Genomic DNA, 21,723 nt, shown 5'->3' on the forward strand with positions numbered 1-21,723 from the left:
GCACTGAGGTAGGTGGAGTTGATGTTTTACAGCTGGAGAAATTTATAGCAATATGGACAAGCAATACTATTGAAGGATTTGAAAAGAAAACTGAAAATTCTAAAATCGAGGCCTTGCCAGACAAGTAGCCAATGTAAGTCAACAAACTGAAGCTTCGTAAGACAGACTTTACCTGTCCTGCTTAATTTATTTTAAATAGACAGCACATTAAAGGAATGGATGAGTAAACATTTTAAAATGGCATTCTTGGGATCATGTGGCCTGTAGGTTATTTGTGAGGCCCGAAATGCCCCATATATTGGGCCTCGGGCCTAATTGACATCAAACTAGTGCGGTGAACAGCCAGCCAGCAAAGGTTCAACAAAGATCAAGCTGCAGTGATACTAACATCTGTTCTCAAGTGCATGAAGGGCAGAAGTGTCAGACTAAATTTCATACTTAGATCCCTGGAGTGCAATTTGAACCCACAACCGTCTGAGTCAAAGGCAAGGACACTACCAACTGAGCAGTGCCTGACATCTAAGAGCTTTGGTCAATGTTCAAATTATGGTGTTACAAAGCTAATTCTTTACTTTGCATATAATGCCTGATTGCAGGTGACACTGTAAACCCAGTGATGAGCAAGTACAGTTAAAATAATAGGAGGAGATTTATTTTCTTTTGCCCTTGAACTGCAAGGCAGGAGAACACCTTATCTGTGCTACATTATCTGCTGCTGATTACACACAGGGAGATAAAAAGGTGGAATGAAATTATTTAAAACCAAGGCTTTGTAAAAATAATTAAAATCTGGCTGTTACAGTCTTTCTTTCAAGACGTGTCCAAATGATATCTTCGAAAAATGCTCCTCATAGCTGAATTTTATCACTGATTGGTCGGGTCTCTTGACGTGCATTTACCGCAGTCGCATAAGGCATTTAGAGTTCTCCCAAACTGCAAGGTTTTATAAGATGTTAGAATGCTCAGAAAAGATCAGGAAGAAAATTAGCAACGGGAAAGGTCAGGAACTTTTCGGATGTTCGAATGTTTAAAGCAGTGCTTTGCAGACCTTCCTCGCTTTGACCACAGAGCAGAAGAATTAAGTCACTTACAGGCTTGGCTGGTGTCAGGGATGGGGCCTCTGAGCTCATTGGATTAGGCCCTGCCAGGAGGCAAAACAAATTGTGCTCATTTACCTCACAACTGATCCCAGCACTGTCAAACCTGAACGTCCACTTCACCGCCGCCATTGATGCCTTCAGAGCTCACGACCCCAATTGCCCATCCCCCTGACCCCCAATTTGGGAAGCCCCGGTTTAATTTGTAAAAAACTTGTGGAGAATGTAAAATGTACTACAACAGGTCATTCATAGCATGAGTTTTAAGCAGGGAGGAAGGAAGCAGGGTATAACAGAGGAATTGCAGTATCACAGCCAACAGTGGCTGGTGAGGTTAGGTAAAGGTCAGGAAAGGGAGACAGAAGGAGGAAATGGCCACGGACAACTACTCATTATAGAAATGCCCCAGGGATCAAAGTGGACCATCATAGAGGAAGACAAATGTTGCAGCAAAAGTCTAGCCTGTGGAAGGGGGTTTTCTGCTTTCATACAAATATCACCCAGGAGACAGGTTTATTACTGAAAGTGAACCGGTGACACTTTGCGGCATAGTCTGTGAACTTAGTCTTGCCAAGTTCTAACAAATCTTGCACATTGAACATCATTGTCATTCCGTTAAAGCTAATGTGTTATATAATGTGTATGACACTGATTAGTTGCTATTGTTCTGTTAACCTATGTCCTCACTTAAGTAAATATCAGTCACCTTTTCTGTCATGACTGATTCTGAATATTATGACGATAGTATTCAAAACATGCAACTTGTACACATGCAACATTCCATCTGATGCCTCTGGCACCGAAGCATAAAGCTGGACTGCACGTCACCCCATCTGGCACAGTGGTGCTGGAGGTCGTATTTCTGTTACAGCAAACAAATCAATATTTTTGAACTTGGTTTCACAGGAGTCTCCAAAAAGATTTTCTCCACATTTCGCATGACATCAGGGTGTCCAAAAGCCAATTACGTTTTATTTTGAAGGGCAATCACGGTTGTATCACAGGAAATGCGACACCAATTTGCACACAGGTCATACACGTCAGGTCATCAATCTCAGTGATGGTAGTTGAGGGGTAAATATTGAGCAGAGCTCCCTTGTTCAGATATTGCCATGGGTTCTTTTATGTCCATCTGGAAGGGAAGATGGGGCCTTATTTTAACAACACTCTTGTAGTGTTGCACTGAGTGTCAGCCTAGATTTTGTGTTCATGGGCAGACAATTGCTGTCCGCCCTGGCAGTTTTGCTGGCAGCGGCCATAGACAACTCCCTGGGTGATATTCCCACCCATCCCCTGAAATGTCTGTCAGGTTAGATGCGGTGGGTGAGGCATAGGGCAGCCAACCCACCCTTGCCCCAATTGTTGCCCCAATTACATCCCACCAATTCTGAGGCTGGTGGGAAGAATCCAAGAGCGGGGAGGGGAAGGTTGATAGGTCACTGTGCTCAGGCCACGGGCCGGAATGATGGTGGGATGGGGAAGGGGGGTGGTGGTCATCCCTTTCAAGGGCCCCCTTTCCACATCAGGCGACTCCCCAAACAAGGCCTTCCCCTTGTGGGTGTTCCCTGGCCATCACCGACCACGCACCCTCCATCCCCCACCCCAGCCTTTCCATCAAAACCCTCACCTCTCTTGTGCGTCACCTCGCCTCCCCGTTATGAGAGATACCCTACCCTCACGCTTTTCTGCGCCGATTCTTGCCACAGGCGCAAGCAGAAAATCCTAGTCTGGGACATAGAATTTGGCGACTGCTTATGATCCCAGTCCTGGCCGTTGCCAATAGTAACGCTGCTGGGGATTACAGAGCATTTTTTTCTGAATTCTGTCCATGAATTTCAGTAGAATCCACAATCCATCTTTGGTATCTAAGTCAGATATATTCAGATCCACAAATACTTGATTTCTAAACTTACTTCTTTCTGGTAAAGACAATGCCCAACCCCCACCTTGTTCCTCTCGGCTGGAGAAGTGACCTGAGCCCACATTTCCATCTCCTCATTCATTGTTTGTCGGGTTCCAATTCTGAAAAGAGTGATGGACAATCATGGTTTGTGATCTTGCAGCGTGGCTCAAGCATTTCACCTTCAAAGTCTCCAGCAGCGTTACTTTTGTTAGAAGTAGGTATTGCTTTCTGTTTTCCTTACCTTCCCACCTGAAGCAATCGAGGTCAAGCCTCTGTTACCATGTGAAACAGGAGAATCCTCTTCTTCTGCAATCACTTGCTAACAAGTACGATTATCCACCGAAGAAATGCCGCGTTCTGAGTTCTGGTTTTTGTGGGCCCTTGCGGGCCGATGAGCCCAAACCTAGAGCCTCATCTTCGACCGCACATTTGGCAGGTGGTTCCGGCAGGTGGGATCAAATCACTGGCATTCCTTTCTCAGGCTCCTTTTCTGAACCTATTCTTGCCATTTGGTGTCCCTGATGAATTGTGTCCTTTCAATCAGGAGGTTCCTCCAAGTCGGTCCCTTCCGAGTAAGAATCTCCCAGGCGTTGACGTCTACATTGCATTTCCTGAGGAAATGGCTCCTTCAAGGATGCTGGTGTTAGTACACCTGTCCTCTCAGCTGGTGTGGAAAATCCATGTCAGACAGCATTGATGGTACCTCTCCAGCGCTTTGAGGTGGCATCTGTCACTGAGCCATATAGCAGACTTGGGAGGATGTCTGCCTTGTACACAAGGATCTTGGTGTCAGCACAAATGCCACGGTCGCCGAAGACTCTCATCCTTAGACATTCGAAGGAGGCGTTCGTGGATTGGATATGACGCTGGATTTCCATATCAATGTCAGCCTTAGATGAGAGGTGGCTCCCCAGGTAGGGGAAATGTTCCATGTTTTGTAGGAGTTCTCCATTGATCTTGATGGAGGGAGAGACCATCAGCAGGATTCTCTGACCCCCCGCCGGGTTGGGGAATCCCCGGGGGGCGGCGTGAATTCCGTCCCGCCGCTCCGACGCCAGCTGCCGTATTCCCCGGCTCCGGCTTTCAGGTGGGGGTGGGGATCACGCCACGCCGGTCGGGGGCCGTTGGCAGCGGCCCCCCCGGCAGTTCTCCAGGCCCCGATGCCGAGCGGCCGTCGGTTTCTGGCCAGTCCCGCCGGCGTGAAATGGACACGGTCCCACACGGCGGAACCTGGCTGGTCAGCCGGCTGGTGTGGCCCCAGGAGGGGGGCCCCAAGGTGGCCTGGCCCGCAATCGGGGCCCACCGATCTGCGGGTGGGCCTGTGCCATGGGGGCACTCCTTCCTTCCGCGCTGGCCTCTGTAGGGCTCCGCCATGGCCGGTGCAGAGAAGATACCCCCCTGCACATGCGCAAGAATACGCCGGCCGGTCTGCGCATGCGCAGAACCTCACCAGCGGTTCCGCACATGCGCTAACTCGTGCCGGCCCTTCGCCGCCGGTTGGCGCGGCGCCAACGCCATGGTGCCGGCCTAGCCCCCGGAAGTGCGGAGGATTCCGCAACTTCTGGTTGGCCTGACGCCGGAGTGGTTTGCGCCATTTTCTTACGCCAGCGTCGGACCATCGGGTTATTCGGGAGAATCCCGCCCATCTTGCCTTGGGGCTGGCTGGCAAAAGGCTTGAGTCTTCTTGAAGTTGAGGCTGAGACCAATTCTTTGGTATGCTTCCGCAATGTTGTCAAGCATGGCTGGGAGATTCGCTTCTGAGAGGTTGGAGTTAGCGATGTAACCTGCAAACAGACGTTCCACAAGCAATGTCAGTCTCGTTTCTTCTTGACTTTCAACCAGTTGAGGTCGAAAGGTTTCTGGCTTATTTCCATCAGTGAGGACTATCGCCAACATCTTATCATGGAAGAGTCGGAGGATGTTGATAAATTTCTCTGGTCAGCCAGCCTTTGACAGGGTCTTTCATAGCACTTCCCGATTGATTGAGTCAAAAGCCTTGGTCAGATCGGTGAAATTCATTAGAGGGGTTGATGTTTCTCCTAGCATTTCTCTTGAGGTTGTCGAGCAGTGAAAATCATGTACGCTGTTCCACGGTTTGGTCGGAAGATACATTGGCTTTCAGAAAGAATTTGGGCCATGATTTTCGCAGCAATGAAGAGTAGGGAGATTCCTCGGTAGCTCCCACAGTCCATTTTATCTCCTTTCTTGAAGTTGATGGCGATGATGGTATCCCTGAGGTCGGCAGGAATTTCTTCTCTGTTCCAGATTTTCAGGGACAACTGATGGAGATGACGGGTGATCTCTTCTCCTCCAAGTTTGAAAATCACTGCTGGAATCCTGACCACTCCTGCGGCTTTCAGTTCTTCACGTGTTTAATGGCGGCATTAATCGTCAACGATTGGTGGGAGTGCAAGATAATCTTTGATGGGGATTTCCTCAAACACGTCCTCATCTATGATTGCATCACGGTTTAGGAGTTCTTTGAAGTGTTCCCCCCATCAAAGGCTTTCTCTGTCTCTCAGATGGGTTCCATCTTTACTCCACACATTTAAAGCTTAGGGTGCTGTGCCGTATATTGTCTTGGTGGCAGTAAAAAAGCCCTGGGTGTCGTGCTTGTTGGCGAGGAGTTGCAGCGCCTTAGCGCTCTCAGAACACCATTGGTTCTTGATTTCCCTAGTTCTTCTTTGTACCTCCGCACTGGCTGATTGATGAGCTCTCCACTTTGCCTTCCTGGTTATGTTGCTTTGCCAGGCACGGAGAGGTTTCCTCTTCTTGTCGAAAAGGTCTTGGATGGTATGGTCATTCTCGCTAAACCAGTATTGCAGTTTCCTGGGGCGAAATTCTCCGGAAACGGCGCGATGTCCGCCGACCGGCGCCCAAAACGGCGCAAATCAGACGGGCATCGCGCCGCCCCAAAGCTGCGGAATGCTCCGCATCTTTGGGGGCCGAGCCCCAACATTGAGGGGCTAGGCCAGCGATGGACGAATTTCCGCCCCGCCAGCTGGCGGAAAAGGACTTTGGTGCCCCGCCAGCTGGCGCGGAAATGACATCTCTGGGCGGCGCATGCGCGGGAGCGTCAGCGGCCGCTGACAGCACTCCCGCGCATGCGCAGTGGAGGGAGTCTCTTCCGCCTCCGCCATGTTGGAGACCGTGGCGGAGGCGGAAGGGAAAGAGTGCCCCCATGGCACAGGCCCGCCCGCGGATCGGTGGGCCCCGATCGCGGGCCAGGCCACCGTGGGGGCACCCCCCAGGGCCAGATCGCCCCGCGCACCCCCCAGGACCCCGGAGCCCGCCCACGCCCCCCCAGGACCCCAGAGCCCGCCCGCGCCACCTTGTCCCGCCGGTAAGGTAGGTGATTACCTTACCGGCGGGACAGGCATTTTAGCAGCGGGACTTCGGCCCATCCGGGCCGGAGAATCGAGCGGGGGGGCCCGCCAACCGGTGCGGCGCAATTCCCGCCCCCGCTGAATACCCGGTGCCGGAGACTTCGGCAACCGGCGAGGGCGGGATTCATGCCAGCCTCCGGCGATTCTCCGACCCGGCGGGGGGTCGGAGAATTTCGCCCCTGGTCTTATAGCCGATGGCTTCCTCACAGCTATAGAACAAAGAACAGTAGAGGCCCTTCGGCCCACGATGTTGTGCTGCCATTTATCCTAATTTAAGTTCACCTAACCCACACCCCTTCAATTTACTGCTGTCCATGTGCCTGTCCAAAAGTCGCTTAAATGTCCCTAATGACTCTGACTCCACTACCTCTGCTGGCAGTGCATTCCACGCACCCACCACTCTCTGTGTAAAGAGCCGACCTCTGACATCTCCTCTATACCTTCCTCCAATCACCTTAAAATTATGTCCCCTCGTGACAGCCATTTCTGTCCTGGGAAAAGTCTCTGGCTATCCACTCTATCCATGCCTCTCATCACCTTGCACACCTCTATCACCTCGCTTCCTTCTTCTCTCCAGTGAGAAAAGCCCTAGCTCACTCAACCTTTCTTCATATGACATGCCCTCCAGTCCAGGCAGCATCCTGGTAAATCTCCTCTGCACCCTCTCCAAAGCATCCACATCCTTCCTATAATGAGGCGACCAGAACTGGACACAATATTCCAAGTGTGGTCGAACCAGAGTTTTATAAAGCTGCAGCAAAACCTCGCGGCTCTTAAACTCAATCCCCCTGTTAATGAAAGCCAACACACCACACGCCTTCTTAACAACCCTATCAAGCTGGGTGGCAACTTTGAGGGATCTATGTACGTGGACCCCAAGATCCCTCTGTTCCTCCACACTTCCAAGAATCCCGCCTTTAACACTGTATTCAGCATTCAAATTCAACCTTCCAAAATGAATTACTTCACATTTATCTGGGTTGAACTCCATCTAGAACATAGAACATAGAACATAGAACATTACAGCGCAGTACAGGCCCTTCGGCCCTCGATGTTGAGCCGACCTCTGAAACCACTCTAAAGCCCATCTACACTATTCCCTTATCGTCCATATGTCTATCCAATGACCATTTGAATGTCCTTAGTGTTGGCGAGTCCACTACTGTTGCAGGCAGGGCATTCCACGCCCTTACTACTCTCTGAGTAAAGAACCTACCTCTGATATCTATCTTATATCTATCTCCCCTCAATTTAAAGGTATGTCCCCTCATGCTAGACATCACCATCCGAGGAAAAAGGCTCTCACTGTCCACCCTATACAATCCTCTGATCATCTTGTATGCCTCAATTAAGTCACCTCTTAACCTTCTTCTCTCTAACGAAAACAGCCTCAAGTCCCTCAGCCTTTCCTCATAAGATCTTCCCTCCATACCAGGCAACATTCTGGTAAATCTCCTCTGCACCCTTTCCAATGCTTCCACATCCTTCCTATAATGCGGCGACCAGAATTGCACGCAATACTCCAAATGCGGCTGCACCAGAGTTTTGTACAGCTGCAACATGACCTCATGGCTCAGAAACTCAATCCCTCTACCAATAAAAGCTAACACACCGTACGCCTGCTTAACAACCCTCTCAGCCTGGGTGGCAACTTTCAGGGATCTATGTACATGGACACCGAGATCTCTCTGCTCATCCACATTGCCAAGAATCTTACCATTAGCCCAGTACTCAGTCTTCCTGTTATTCCTTCCAAAATGAATCACCTCACACTTTTCTGCATTAAACTCCATTTGCCACCTCTCAGCCCAGCGCTGCAGCTTATCTATGTCCCTCTGTAACTTGTAACATCCTTCCGCACTGTCCACAACTCCACCGACTTTAGTGTCATCTGCAAATGTACTCACCCATCCTTCTACGCCCTCCTCCAGGTCATTTATAAAAATGGCAAACAGCAGTGGCCCCAAAACAGATCCTTGTGGTACACCACTAGTAACTGGACTCCAGTCTGAACACTTCCCATCAACCACCACCCTTTGTCTTCTTCCAGCTAGCCAATTTCTGATCCAAACTGTTAAATCACCCTGAATCCCATGCTTCCGTATTTTCTGCAGTAGCCTACCATGGGGAACCTTATCAAACGCTTTACTGAAATCCATATACACCACATCAACTGCTTTACCCTCATCCACCTGTTTGGTCACCTTCTCAAAGAACTCTATAAGGTTTGTGAGGCACGACCTACCCTTCACAAAACCGTGTTGACTATCTCTAATCAAATTATTCCTTTCCAGATGATTATACATCCTATCTCTTATAAACCTTTCCAAGATTTTTCTCACAACAGAAGTAAGGCTCACTGGTCTATTGTTACCGGGGTTATCTCTACTCCCCTTCTTGAACAAGGGGACAACATTTGCTATCCTCCAGTCTTCTGGCACTATTCCTGTAGACAAAGATGGCTTAAAGATCAAGGCCAAAGGCTCAGCAATCTCCTCCCTAGCTTCCCAGAGAATCCTAGGATAAATCCGATCCGGCCCAGGTGACTTATCTATTCTGGGACCTCTGCCACTTCTCAGCCCAGCTCTGCATCCTGTCAATGTCCTGTTGTAACCAGCAACAGCCCTCGACACTATCTACAACTCCACCAAACTTTGTGTCATCGGCAAACTTATTAACCCACCCTTCCACTTCCACATCCAAGTTATTTATAAAAACCACAAAGAGCAGAGGTCCCAGAACAGATCCCTGCGGGACACCACTGGTCACCGACCTCCAGGTGGAATACTTTCCATCCACTACCACTCGCTGTCCTCTTTCGGCCAGCCAATTCTGTATCCAGACAGCCAAATTTCCCTGTATCCCATGCCCCCTCCCTAACTTTCTGAATGAGCCTCCATTCAACTATCTCCTGCTCTTTCTAGTTTTGCTCCACTCCATTAGAATGAACACTTTGGAGATTTTGGAGAAGGCATTATTGGACGGTTCACTAGCATGCTTGGCTCTTCAAGCCGCTCAACGTTGATCATTTTTCTGAGCCGGTGCTGATGAACCGGATGAGCCGGTGGTCTTTCCAGCAATCATCTGCACTGGTCATCATTTGGTGATGAGGGCATCCTTTTGGTCTCTGGATCGGACAATGTCGAAATCAATCATGTGCTTGTGCTTTGTTTGCAGATGTCTCTAGGAAGTCTTGAACGTGCCTTTTTGGCAGGACAGTGTGTTAGTGATGACAAGCTGGTGTTCTGTGCATTTGGTGAGCAAGAGAACCCCCTTGGAATTGAAATTCCCTACTCCTTCCTTTCCAATGATTCCTCTCCAGAGTTGCGAGTCCTTTCCAACCCTGGCATTGAGGTCCCCAAGGAGGATGATCTTATCTTCCTTAGGAATGTTGGAGAGTATGTTGTTCAGGGTTCAGTAGAAGCCTTCCTTGGAGTCACCATTGGCATCAAGAGTTGGGGTGTAGGCACTCATAACCATTGCCTGCTGGTCCTTGGCAAGTTGCAGATGGAGGTTCATGAGGTACAGGTTGAAACCGACAGGGAGCTCCGATAGTTGGCTGAAGAGTGCATTCTTGATGCCGAACCCAATTTCATGTGTCCTGGGCTGATCCTCGGGTTTTTCCTCTCCAGAGAGAGGTGTAACCACCACCATCTTCCCTTGGCTGCCCTTTGCCTTCTCTTTGTTCATTACCCAAGAGGGTTCGTATATTCCAGTTCCGAAATTCAGTTTAACTTTGATTTTCCGATTGTAGATAAATTTACATATATAGATTTACATAGAATTTACAGTGCAGAAGGAGGCCATTCGGCCCATCGAGTCTGCACCGGCTCTTGGAAAGAGCACCCTACCCAAGGTCAACACCTCCACCCATAACCCAGTAACCCCACCCAACACTAAAGGCAATTTTGGACACTAAGGGCAATTTAGAATGGCCAATCCACCTAACCTGCACATATTTGGACTGTGGGAGGAAACCGGAGCACCCGGAGGAAACCCACGCACACACGGGGAGGATGTGCAGACTCCGCACAGACAGTGACCCAAGCCGGAATCGAACCTGGGACCCTGGAGCTGTGAAGCAATTGTGCTATCCACAATGCTACCGTGCTGCTTGATGCAATTTTCCAGCCAGGTTGGAGGTGGAACAGACTATTTTAAGGGCACCTTTTCTCATTCTTTCCCCATGTGGGGGATGGACAGAGTGGATCCTGAATGGGGCTGCTCAGTTGTAAAGAAAGCTGACGAAATGCTCTCCTGTTCCTATTCCTAGCACGACCGAAACAAATTCCATTGCTTACAGGCTGGTCCAATCCCCGCGAATGGGCCATGCCGCCCCGACGCCGGCACGTGATTCTCTGCATTGCGGAGAATCGGCGCCGGGGTGGTTGACGTGGCGCTGTCGCGGGCCGCTCTATGCGACCGGCCCACTGATTCTCCAGCCCAGATGGGTCGAGCGGCCGTCGGAAAAGAGCCGAGTCCCGCTGGCGCCGTTCTAACCTGCTCTGAGCCGGCGGGACCTCGGCGTGTAAGGGTCGGGTGGCAGCTGTGGGGGGGGGGGAGGGGGGTTCCGACCCCAGGGGGGCCTCCGGTGTGCCCTAGCCCACGATCGGGACCCACCGATCGGCGGACCAGCCTCTATGGCTGGGGCCTCTTTTCCTATGCGCTGGCCCCTGTAGCCCTGCGCCATGTTGTGTCGGGGCCGGCGCATTGAAGGAGGACACTGCGCATGCGCGTGTTGGTGCTGGCACCACTGCGCATGACCTCTTTGGCGCCGGTGCAACTGCTGGAGCGGCGCGAACCACTCCAGCGCCGTGCTGGCCCCCTGTAGGGGCCAGAATTAGACGTGGGAGCGGCCCATTCACACCGTCGTAAAACGCGACGGCGTTTACGACCGCGCGGACACTCTGCCGCAGGATTGGAGAATCCCGCCCAGGGACTTCCAGATCTCACAGTCCTGTCCCCGTCAACTCTCGCTGATCACCGGAGGACTTATCTGTGTGGGGGGGGGGGGGGGGGGGGGGTGTATTGGTTTTCTCCCGCCTGGTGCAGGACATCTTTTAACATATGCTGTTGCACATCAGCAGACACACGATCCTTGACAGAGGGTAGGCCCTGTTCCAGTGGTGAGGCAACCTCGACGACTGGGGATCTCCCGACTGCTGCAGGCCTTCATCCGCCAGCACAGCCATTGATACCATACGAGTATCTTCCGCCTGATCCGCCGTTGAGGACTTGTTTTGGATTTCATTTTGTCTGGTTCGTCACTTCTGACCTTACCATCATGGAATTTAAGATTCCCGCCAGCATTGCTCTTGGGATCAATGGAAGGTTCAAGCCTCTCCACCACGGCAAGGTGGCAATCCAAGGAAAGACAAACAGGACAATATCCGTTCATCCAAGTAGGCAGCAGGGGGCTTCTGATAGTCACAACATTATTATTGTGACACAATAGTTCAGCACCAACATTCGTTCTTACTCTCCCTTCTGGATCATCTCTCGATCCAGAAGCTTCCCCACTAGGAATAAATCCAACACTGAGCATCACCTGCTCTCTCAGAGGCGTTTCTCTAAGCGAAGCATTCTGACAGTCGGAGGTTAGTATCTATCCACCTGGGTATGTCTTAAAGGGACTTGCATTTCTAACATTGACATCTAGAGTGGAACTCACAACCTCTCATGCAGAGGCAAGAGCATTACCACCTGACTCCTCAAAAAGACCAAAGCAGACACTTTCCTGATGATTGTTCTTCCAACACCCTTTCTCAGCCTCACTGAGGTGATCTTTGTATACCATCCATCAGTTTTCTCCTTTTCAAAAAAGTATTTTTGCTTGCAATTCTATCCATTTAAAACTCAATGCGACAGGAGTCAACATCGCTGGTTCTTGAATAAAAGCCAAATACTGACAGCATCTGTGGAAAGAGAAACAGAGTTAATGTTTGCTTCCTTATGCTGGTTCTTGAGTTCTACCGATTGTATTTTGCCCCCATCCCCCACCTCACTTTGTTTTGCCCATTGCCATTCACGAAGTATTGGGCCAGATCTACCAATCAGCGGCAATGCTGAGGCGCACACCGCTGAACACCATTAAAACTGCAGCCCGGCCTTCTTCCGATGGAGGCTTAAGGCCTTCTCATCCTGGCTGCAGGATTCAGCCATGGGCGAAGGCTGCCACAAGTACTGGCGAGCGCAGAAGTGCTGAGGCCATGCCCCCTTTGAGGTCATATGTGGAAGGGAGGCCCCTTGAGATCGAGAAGCTTTTCTGTCTTCTGTTGAGTGTTTTTCAAAGTTCTTAATATTTTAAAACAATTTCCCATCTTTTAAAGAATTTTAATTACTTTTACGATCTTGCACAGCCTTAATTTTATGTATGAAACCGTGGAAAGTTTTGAATTAAATTAAAAGTTATTTTGATAAAAGAAGTGGTAAGGTCCATATGGTCTCTGAGTGCATTGCTATTTTTAAACTCATTTGTTTAGTCAATGGAATATAAGTGGGCACAGCTGGTCCCAAATACAATAGGGCTCAGAATTAATTGATTAAATTAAATGTAATTAATTAATTAATTACAGAAAATATTAGCAATTAGGGACAAGGGCTGTTTACAAGTTGGGTGGTTGGTGGGGTTGAGGGACGTGGAGGAGTAGAATATGGGGTGAAGGGGTGGAATGTAGGGGTGGAGGTTTGAGGGATATCATGTGGGGGATGGGTGGGGGATTGGATGGGCGCAGGGAGTGTTAATTGTTCAGCAAGTTTATTTTAAAATATATGTTGGGATCCTCCTGTTATGTTTCTGCTATTTATCACTTTCATGACTGTGGTGTTCTCTGTTTTGCTAAATTCAGGATAGTTGGCGAAGTGTTCACAAAGCTCACAAATAGCTTTTAAATTGAACAAAGTTATTAACACTACTTAATTGGATTTGACACTTACACCTATATAATACACAGTTGATAATAAACATGTAATCCACACTCATCTACTACTAATCTCTACACAATTACATTAACTATCATCTGCTCTCACTCACACTATCTTTCCTTCAGTCTGTTCTCTAGCTTTCTCCGCAACCTCTCCCCACAAGGCATTGGGCCCGATTCTCCATTCCCGCGCCGGTTGGGAGAATCGCCTGGGCCGCCAAATTTTCCTCCGACGCCGGTCCGACGCCCTCCCGCGATTCTCCCAAGCGGTGGGAACGGCGCCGTCGGGTTCCGCGCGGCGCAGGCCGGAGTATCGCCCGAGACACCCAAAATGGCGATTCTCCGGCACCCCTGCTATTCTCAAGCCCGGATGGGCCGAGCGGCCAGGCCAAAACGGTGGGTTCCCCCCGGCGCCGTCCACACCTGGTCGCTGCCGTCGGGAACAGCGCGGGAACGCTGGCGGGGTGGCCTGCGGGGGGGGGAGGAGGGATCCTGCACCGGGGAGTACCTCAAATGGGGTCTGGCCCATGATCGGTGCCCACCGATCGTCGGGCCGTCCTCTCTGAAGGAGGACCTCCTTTCTTCCGCAGCCCCGTAAGATCCGTCTGCCATCTTCTTGCGGGGCAGACTCGGCGAGGATGGCAACCACGCATACACGGGTTGGTGCCGGCCAACCCGCGCATGCACGGGTGACGCCAGTTATGCGGCGCCGGCCGGGTCATGTATGCGGTGCCTTTATGCGGCGACAAGGCCTGCTGCATGTAAATGACGCGGCCCCGCTCCTAGCCCATTATCGGGCCCTGAATCGATCGGGATAGGGGCCGTTTCGCGCCGTCGTGAACCTCGACGGCGTTCACGCGGCGTGGGCACTTTGGCGCGGGAGTGGAGAATCCCGCCCATGATGCCTTATATAGTTGTACATCTAGCTCCCCCTAGTGGTTGATGTAGCCATCTGGGAAGAAACGAAGCAAGGCTTGCTTTGATAAAACAGTACATGCCACCGAGTTTGCAGTAGGGCAGCAAGTCATGCTATCCCTATACAACCCCAGTTCATTCCTTTCCCCCAAATTTTACAGACCCTACTCCATCTCTGATAAAGTCAGCCCCTCTGTGTATAAAATCACCTATCCGAATGGCAAGTCTGTGTGGTTTCACATAAACCAGCTTAAGGCTTATGGCTCGCAGAACAACCATGCACACCACATCTCGCTTGGAGCAGCAGATGAGCACGCCCCGCCCACGAATGACGTATTCCTACCCTCCCCCAGCCTGTCCAGCCCATCCTCAGACCCGGCTTCGACTCCACCCCCAGAGGCACGACTCCGCCTCTCCCTTCCTTCAACCAGCAGCGACAGCGATAGCGATAGCGACAGCCCCAGCACACCACGCTACGATTACACCCCTGCACCAGGCCACACTCCCAGCGATTCCGAACATGATTCCAGCGACCCCTTCGACATAACATACATTAAAGCCCCTGACCCAGACCCATCGCCCGACGATTATGGATTAAACCCTAGCAGCTCCAACCTCGACACAAGATTCTGGCACCGAGACAATTCGTTCAGGCTCATCCGGAATGACGAGATGGACCCCAATTCGCCCAAACAGCTTAAGCGGACCTACGCCTGTCAAGAATATAGCAGCCGGGAGAAGATGATGACATAGAGTCTGACTCCCACCAAACAAATCCCTTTGAGACTCTGTTCGCTATTGAGCAGTGAGGTGTCCAGATGATGGTAAAAGGAACCGATGGGGAGTTACGGTGTCCTTTCTGATGGAATCTGCACCATGTTTGTAATGTATGTTTGTTCGTTATTGTGAATGTTAAATGTTGTTTGTTAATTTAAAGTTTTCATGGCCCCACGCCACCACTCTTTTAACGCCCACTGGCAGTTAATGGAACAAGTTTGCCCGCGGACAACCAATCATAGCTACTCTTCTGATTCGAAGGTAATCATAAGAGGCAGCCCCCACGACGACCACAAATTCTTACCGTTCTTGCCGGTTGCTCAGGCAGTGGAGAAATGGCACTGGACCCCGCCCTGCCTGAGGAACCCCCTCTGGTCAGCTACGCTTGGGTAGAGCACATATGGGAGACAAGGAAATAGCTGAGGAACTAAATAAGTACTTTGCGTCAGTCTTCAAAGTGGAAGACATGAGTAATATCCCAATAATTCAGGAGAGTCAGGGGGCAGAGTTGAATATGGAAGCCATCACAAAGGAGAAAGAGCTAGAGAAACTAAGAGGTCTAAAAATTGAAAAATCTCCAGGCCCAGATGGGCTACATCCTAGAGTTCTAAAGGAGATAGCTGAAGAAATAGTGGAGGCGTTAGTTATGATCTTTCAAAAGTCACGAGTCAGGGAAAGTCCCAGAGGATTGGAAAATCGCTGTTGTAACCCCCCTGTTCAAGAAGGGAACAAGGAAAAAGATGGAAAATTATAGGCCAATTAGCCTAACCTCGGTTGTTGGCAAGATTCTAGAATCCATTGTTAAGGATGAGATTTCTAAATTCTTGGAAGTGCAGGGTCGGATCAGGACAAGTCAGCATGGATTTAGTAAGGGAAGTTCATGCCTGACAAACCTGTTAGAGTTCTTTGAAGAGATAACAAATAGGAACTAGGTTAGACAAAGGAGAGCCAATGGATGTTATCTATCTTGACTTCCAAAAGGCCTTTGATAAGGTGCCTCACGGGAGACTGCTGAGTAAAATACGGGCCCATGGTATTCGAGGCAAGGTACTAACATGGATTGACGATTGGCTGTCAGGCAGAAGGCAGAGAGTTGGGATAAAAGGTTCTTTTTCAGAATGGCAACCGGTGACGAGTGGTGTCCCGCAGGGTTCAGTGTTGGGGCCACAGCTGTTCTCTTTATATATTAACGATCTAGATGACGGGACTGGGAGCATTCTGGCTAAGTTTGCCGATGGAGAGAGAGCGGGTAAATGGAGTTGAAATCAGCCATGATTGAATGGTGGAGTGGACTCGATGGGCCGAATGGCCTTACTTCCGCTCCTATGTCTTATGGTCTTATACGGCACTGGTCACCGTCCTACCCAGGATTCCACCCATTCTTACCCGCCGCGGCCCATACGCACCCCATTTTGGCAAAACTCTTTTGTTTCTTTCTGGCAACCCTTAGGTTGCTTCCAGATGCTATTTACATCCTCAAACACTAGGATGGTAGATCACACAGGCTGCGAGACGGCTCGCACAGTGTCAGTATTTTTCTCGGATGTCTTGTCCCCAAATATTTGGTTTTTAAAAATGACGGAGTCACAGATGGTGACCAATTATAATGGGTGATTGGCAATAAAGGACAGACAGACAGACAGACGAGATCTTAAACAACATAATAACAGAAATTATGCTTGTGTCCACAGAACCCGGGAACCTCAGGAACCTCGGAAGAAGAAAAGAAGTAGACAGAAAGAAGGAAAGATGAAGACAACCATCATGCTCTACAGTTGGATCTTAGACCATAAGACCATAAGACATAGGAGCGGAAGTAAGGCCATTCGGCCCATCGAGTCCACTCCACCATTCAATCATGGCTGATTTTAACTCCATTTACCCGCTCTCTCTCCATAGCCCTTAATTCCTTGAGAAATCAAGAATTTATCAACTTCTGCCTTAAAGACACTCAACGTCCCGGCCTCCACCGCCCTCTGTGGCAATGAATTCCACAGACCCACCACTCTCTGGCTGAAGAAATTTCTCCTCATCTCTGTTCTAAAGTGACTCCCTTTTATTCTAAGGTTGTGCCCCCGGGTCCTAGTCTCCCCTGCTAATGGAAATTACTTCCCTACGTCCACCCTATCTAAGCCATTCATTATCTTGTAAGTTTCTATTAGATCTCCCCTCAATCTCCTAAACTCTAATGAATATAATCCCAGGATCCTCAGACGTTCATTGTATGTTAGGCCTACCATTCCTGGGATCATCCGTGTGAATCTTAGCGGGATCCCTCCAGTTGCGCGCGGACGCTACCCCCCTGACCCCTACCACACAGACCGTGAATGTTTCCCTCCCCTGCCATACACTAAACCCCGAGATAGTTACCGATACACCGACCTGGTGTGACAAGTTCATCACCTGGTATTCCCTGTCCTACGTTGTGGAAGCACTGTTAGTACTGGCGATACTCTGCAATGTTGTTCAGACCCTTAGACTCCGGAAATGGCAGTGGAAAGCCTCCTGCACCTCGCTATACACCCTCAGATCCCCTATTTTCGGACTTCAACAAACCCCCCAACCACTTTAAGTGAATTAAAGTATATCCGTTTTTTTTGTGTGTTCGTTTTGTTTTAATAAAGAAATGTAAAATTCTGTGCTTGACTGCCAAGCCAGAGAGACCTGTGTTGCTGCTATTGTACAGTTTAAAATGTTGTAGATTATTTTTGGAATGATTCAGGATAGTTTAGTTAAGGACAGTTAGAGGTTCCAGTTTTTTTATTTTGGAATGCATGCCTGAATGTCATTGCGCCCCGTAGAATTTTATAATGATGTATGTACATAAAATAATTTAGGTAAAAGTTGCAATTCATATGACAGAGCAATGTAGAGCCTGTCAGTGCTTATGGGTGCCCGATCGGGAGGAGAACGAAGACGGCGCGGTAATGTGATCCTTTACGCTTCGCGTGGAGGATCACAAGGAGGGATTGTGGCCATCTGGGATGGCCACTTCCAGAATACAAAATGGACATTTGTAAAGATTACAGGGAAATATGGACAATGCTAAGAAAGCAGGCAGGCACAGAGCCTGTCTGCATATTGGAGAAACAACTCCCAGACGAGACTGAAACTGTAGGCCCATTAGCATCTGGATGGCCCATCTCCAGGAACAAAGGAAGATACTTAAGTAACCGATCTGGCCCCAGACCTCGCGGCACCAGGTCCCCAAACCGAAAGCAGAAAACAAAGCAGGCCAACGGCCACCTAGGACACACCCAGCCAATAGGGCACCCACCCCTCTATTGGTCAGGATCAATGCGAATGATCAAGAAATGGCCCAATTGATTGGGGACAAGTTCAAGGCCCGCCCCAAAGCGCGCAAAGCCCCCTTCGGGTATAAAAAGAAGGCCCCAAGAGAGAATCGCTCTCTTAGACTTGGCTCTCACAATGGAGAGACCCGTCCACCAGCTACACCAGAAGCAAGTAAGTCCAAGGTCAACGCTCGCTACCAGATGGACGGCCTTAGCTGTTTCCCCTTCACCACTTCGACCCCAGCAGCCTCAGAACCGAACAATGGCCATTGTTCCTCTGACTGAGTGGGCGCCCGAAGCTAAGTATAGGCTTTAGCAGTAGTGATAGTTCAGTCTGTAGGATTTTCTGCATGAGTAGATATTGCTGTGTGTGTAAATAAATAGTATTGACTCTGAACTAACTAACTGGTGCACCGACTCTTTGATCAGTATTCGGGTTTGAACCTTGTGGCGGTATCGAAAGATACCATGCGACTCTAAAACAAACGTAATTAGAATAAAGGAAGGCAACCATATTGACCGCCATATTTAGAAACAACCAAAGAGAGCAACATTGATTTAGACATTACATTAACCCTTGCAGTTCTTTACATTTATGTTAATGTCACAATGACTACTCTTTCAAAGAACAGTGGGCTGGATATCCATTGTTGACTGTCTTTGAGAAGGAGCCGCTGCCTTGAACCGTTGCAGTCCATGTGGTGTGGATGCACCCGCGGTGCAGTGAGGAGGTTGTTCCGGGAATTCGGCCCAGCAACAGTGAGGGAACGGCCAATATATTTCCAGGTCGGGATGGTGGGTGGTTTGGAGGGGAGCTTGCAGGTGGTGATGGTCCCGTGTGACCGCTGCACTTGTCTTCGAGGGCTTGGAAGATGCTGTTGAAGGAGCCTTGGCAGGTTGCTGCTATGCATCTTGTGGATCTTGCACACACTGCCGCCAATGAGCACTGGTGGTGGAGGGAGTGAATGTTTAAGACCCTGGATAGCGTCAAGCTTTTTAAGTGTTTCCTGATCTGCATTCAGCTCGGCAATTTGAGGGACATGGATAGATAGGGTGTGTAGGATGATACCTTTCCCTTTAGTCGAAGAGTCAATAACCAGCAAACGTAGATTTAAGGTAAGGTGCAGGAGATTGAAGGAATTTGAGGAAAAACCTTTACACCCAGATGGTGGTGGGAGTCTGGATCTCACTGCCTGAAAGGGTGGTAGAGGCAGGAACCCTCACAACATTTCAGAAGCATTTAGATGAGCACTTGAAATGTCATAGCATGCAAGGCTACGGACCATGTGATGGGAAATGGGATTATAATAGATTGGTGTTTGATGGGCAGTAGGGCCCCTTTCTGTACTGTAAATCTCTTATGACACACTCTTATGACTTTCAACCTAGGTCCTTTGCCTGTGATAAACAATACGTGTATCATGGAGTTCATTTCTCGGCAGGTTCAGGGCCTTTAGCCAAAGTCTACAATGGTGGGGTCAGCGATCAAGGCATCCACAAAGGAGCCCGGACTATCTAACGCTGTCTGTCAGAAATTCCTGTTGAAGTACAGCGCATGTGCACACATCAAGACTTCGTCTGGGTTTCGATGCTCAACAGCGGTGAACATTTGAAAGTTTTTTTTAATTAAGGGGCAATTTAGCGTGGCCAACCCACCTAACCTGCACATCTTTGGTTTGTGGGTGTAAAACTAACGCTGATATGGGGAGAATGTGCAAACTCCACACGGACAGTGATTCGGGGCCGGGATCGAACCCGTGTTCTCAGCGCCGCAGGCAACAGTGCTAACAACTGCACCACCGTGCCGCCCAAACATTTGAAAGTTTGATGCTAATTTAATCATAAGATCTGAGCCCATTACTTTCTAGTTTACAGACTTTCTAACAGCTCTACATTGACCCTACATTACTACTTCCAAATTTTGCTGGACTTGATGTGTTTTTTCAGTTGTTGTTTTACACAAATATGAATTATGTGGAAGTATTGAAGATAAAGTGAAAAATATTGGGTGCATTAATAGACTTGGACCTTAAATGTCAGCTACTATCTACTTAATAATGAATTCCGGCATTTTCCCAATGAGAAGCAGTAGGCTATAGTTTCCTGCCTTCTCCCTACCCCCTTTCTTAAATCGAGTTATTACCTTCGTGGTTTTTCAATCCATTGGGACCATTCTAGAATCTAGGAAATTTTGGAAGATAACAACCAATGCATCCATTACCTCTGCAACCACTTAATTTAAGACCCTGGGATGGAGGCCCAGGTCCAGGAGTCTTGTCAGCCTTTGTCCCATTACCTATCCAAGTGATTTTTCCCGAGTGATCAGATTGATTTTCTACTATTCTTGGGATGTCTTATGTACCTTCTGCTGTGAAGACAAATACAAAATACTTGTTCAAGCTCTCTGCCATTTCCTTCTTTTCCTATTACTATTTCCCGAGACTCACCCTCTCAGGAACCAACAATCACTTTAGTTACTCTTTTTCATTTTATATTCTTGTAGAACATTTCACTGCCTGTCCTCACAATTCTTGTTGATTTTCTTTCGTACTCCAATTTTCCCATCACTATTTTTTTTTTAGTAATCCTTAGCTGGTTTCTAAAATGTTTACAATCTTCGGGTTACCACTAATCTTTGCAACATTGAATGTCCTTTCTCTCAATCTGAAACCATCCTTAACATCTTTAGCTAACCACAGATGGTACTTAGTCCTCGTAGAGTCTTTCTTTCTTGAGGAACATATATTTTTTGAGTTATGAAGTACCTCCTTGGTAAGAGTCAATGTGGACATGCCGAATTTCCTTAGTTTCCTGAGGACGTATAGGTGTTGTTGTGCTGTTGTGCTTTCTTGGTCATAGTGTCGAGGTGGGTGGACCAGGACAGATTGTTGATGATGTGCACACCTAGGAATTTGAAGCTGTCAACCATCTCCACCTCGGCACATTGATGCAGGCAGGGATGTGTACGATACTTTGCTTCCTGAAGTCAATGACCAGCTCCTTGGTTTTGCTGACGTTGAGGGAGAGATTGTTGTCATTACACCATGCCACTAGGTTCTCTATCTCCCTCTTGTACTCTGACTCATCATTGTTCGAGATCCGATCCACTACGGCCGTGTGATTAGGAAACTTGTAGATGGAGTTGGACCCAAATTTTGCCACACAGTCATGTGTGTATAGGAAGTATAGTAAGGGGCTAAGTACGGGGTGGGGTCCCGGTATTGAGGACTATCGTGGAGGAGGTGTTGTTGCTTATCCTTACTGATTGTGGTCTATGAGTCAGGAAGTCGAGGATTCAGTTGCAGAGGGTGGAGGCAAGACCTAGGTTTTGGAGCTTTGAATGAGCTTGGCTGGGATTATGGTGTTGAAGGCAGAGTGTAGTCAATAAATAGGAGTCTGACGTAGGAGTCCTTGTTGTTGAGATGCTCC

At 49.0% G+C, this 21,723-nt stretch overlaps 1 long non-coding RNA gene across 1 annotated transcript in view; it reads left to right on the forward strand.

Annotated features, from left to right (window-relative positions):
* The window catches only part of LOC140425472 (uncharacterized), a 59,038-nt gene extending 42,277 nt beyond the window's left edge, over positions 1 to 16,761 (forward strand). Inside the window, exon 3 of the long non-coding RNA XR_011947873.1 lies at positions 16,693 to 16,761. This is a non-coding gene — a long non-coding RNA (uncharacterized lncRNA). The remainder of the gene's footprint in view (positions 1 to 16,692) is intronic.
* Positions 16,762 to 21,723: the final 4,962 nt, after the last annotated feature.

The sequence above is a fragment of the Scyliorhinus torazame genome, chromosome 6 (genome assembly GCF_047496885.1).
Source record: "Scyliorhinus torazame isolate Kashiwa2021f chromosome 6, sScyTor2.1, whole genome shotgun sequence".
In the NCBI taxonomy this organism is placed as follows: domain Eukaryota; kingdom Metazoa; phylum Chordata; class Chondrichthyes; order Carcharhiniformes; family Scyliorhinidae; genus Scyliorhinus; species Scyliorhinus torazame.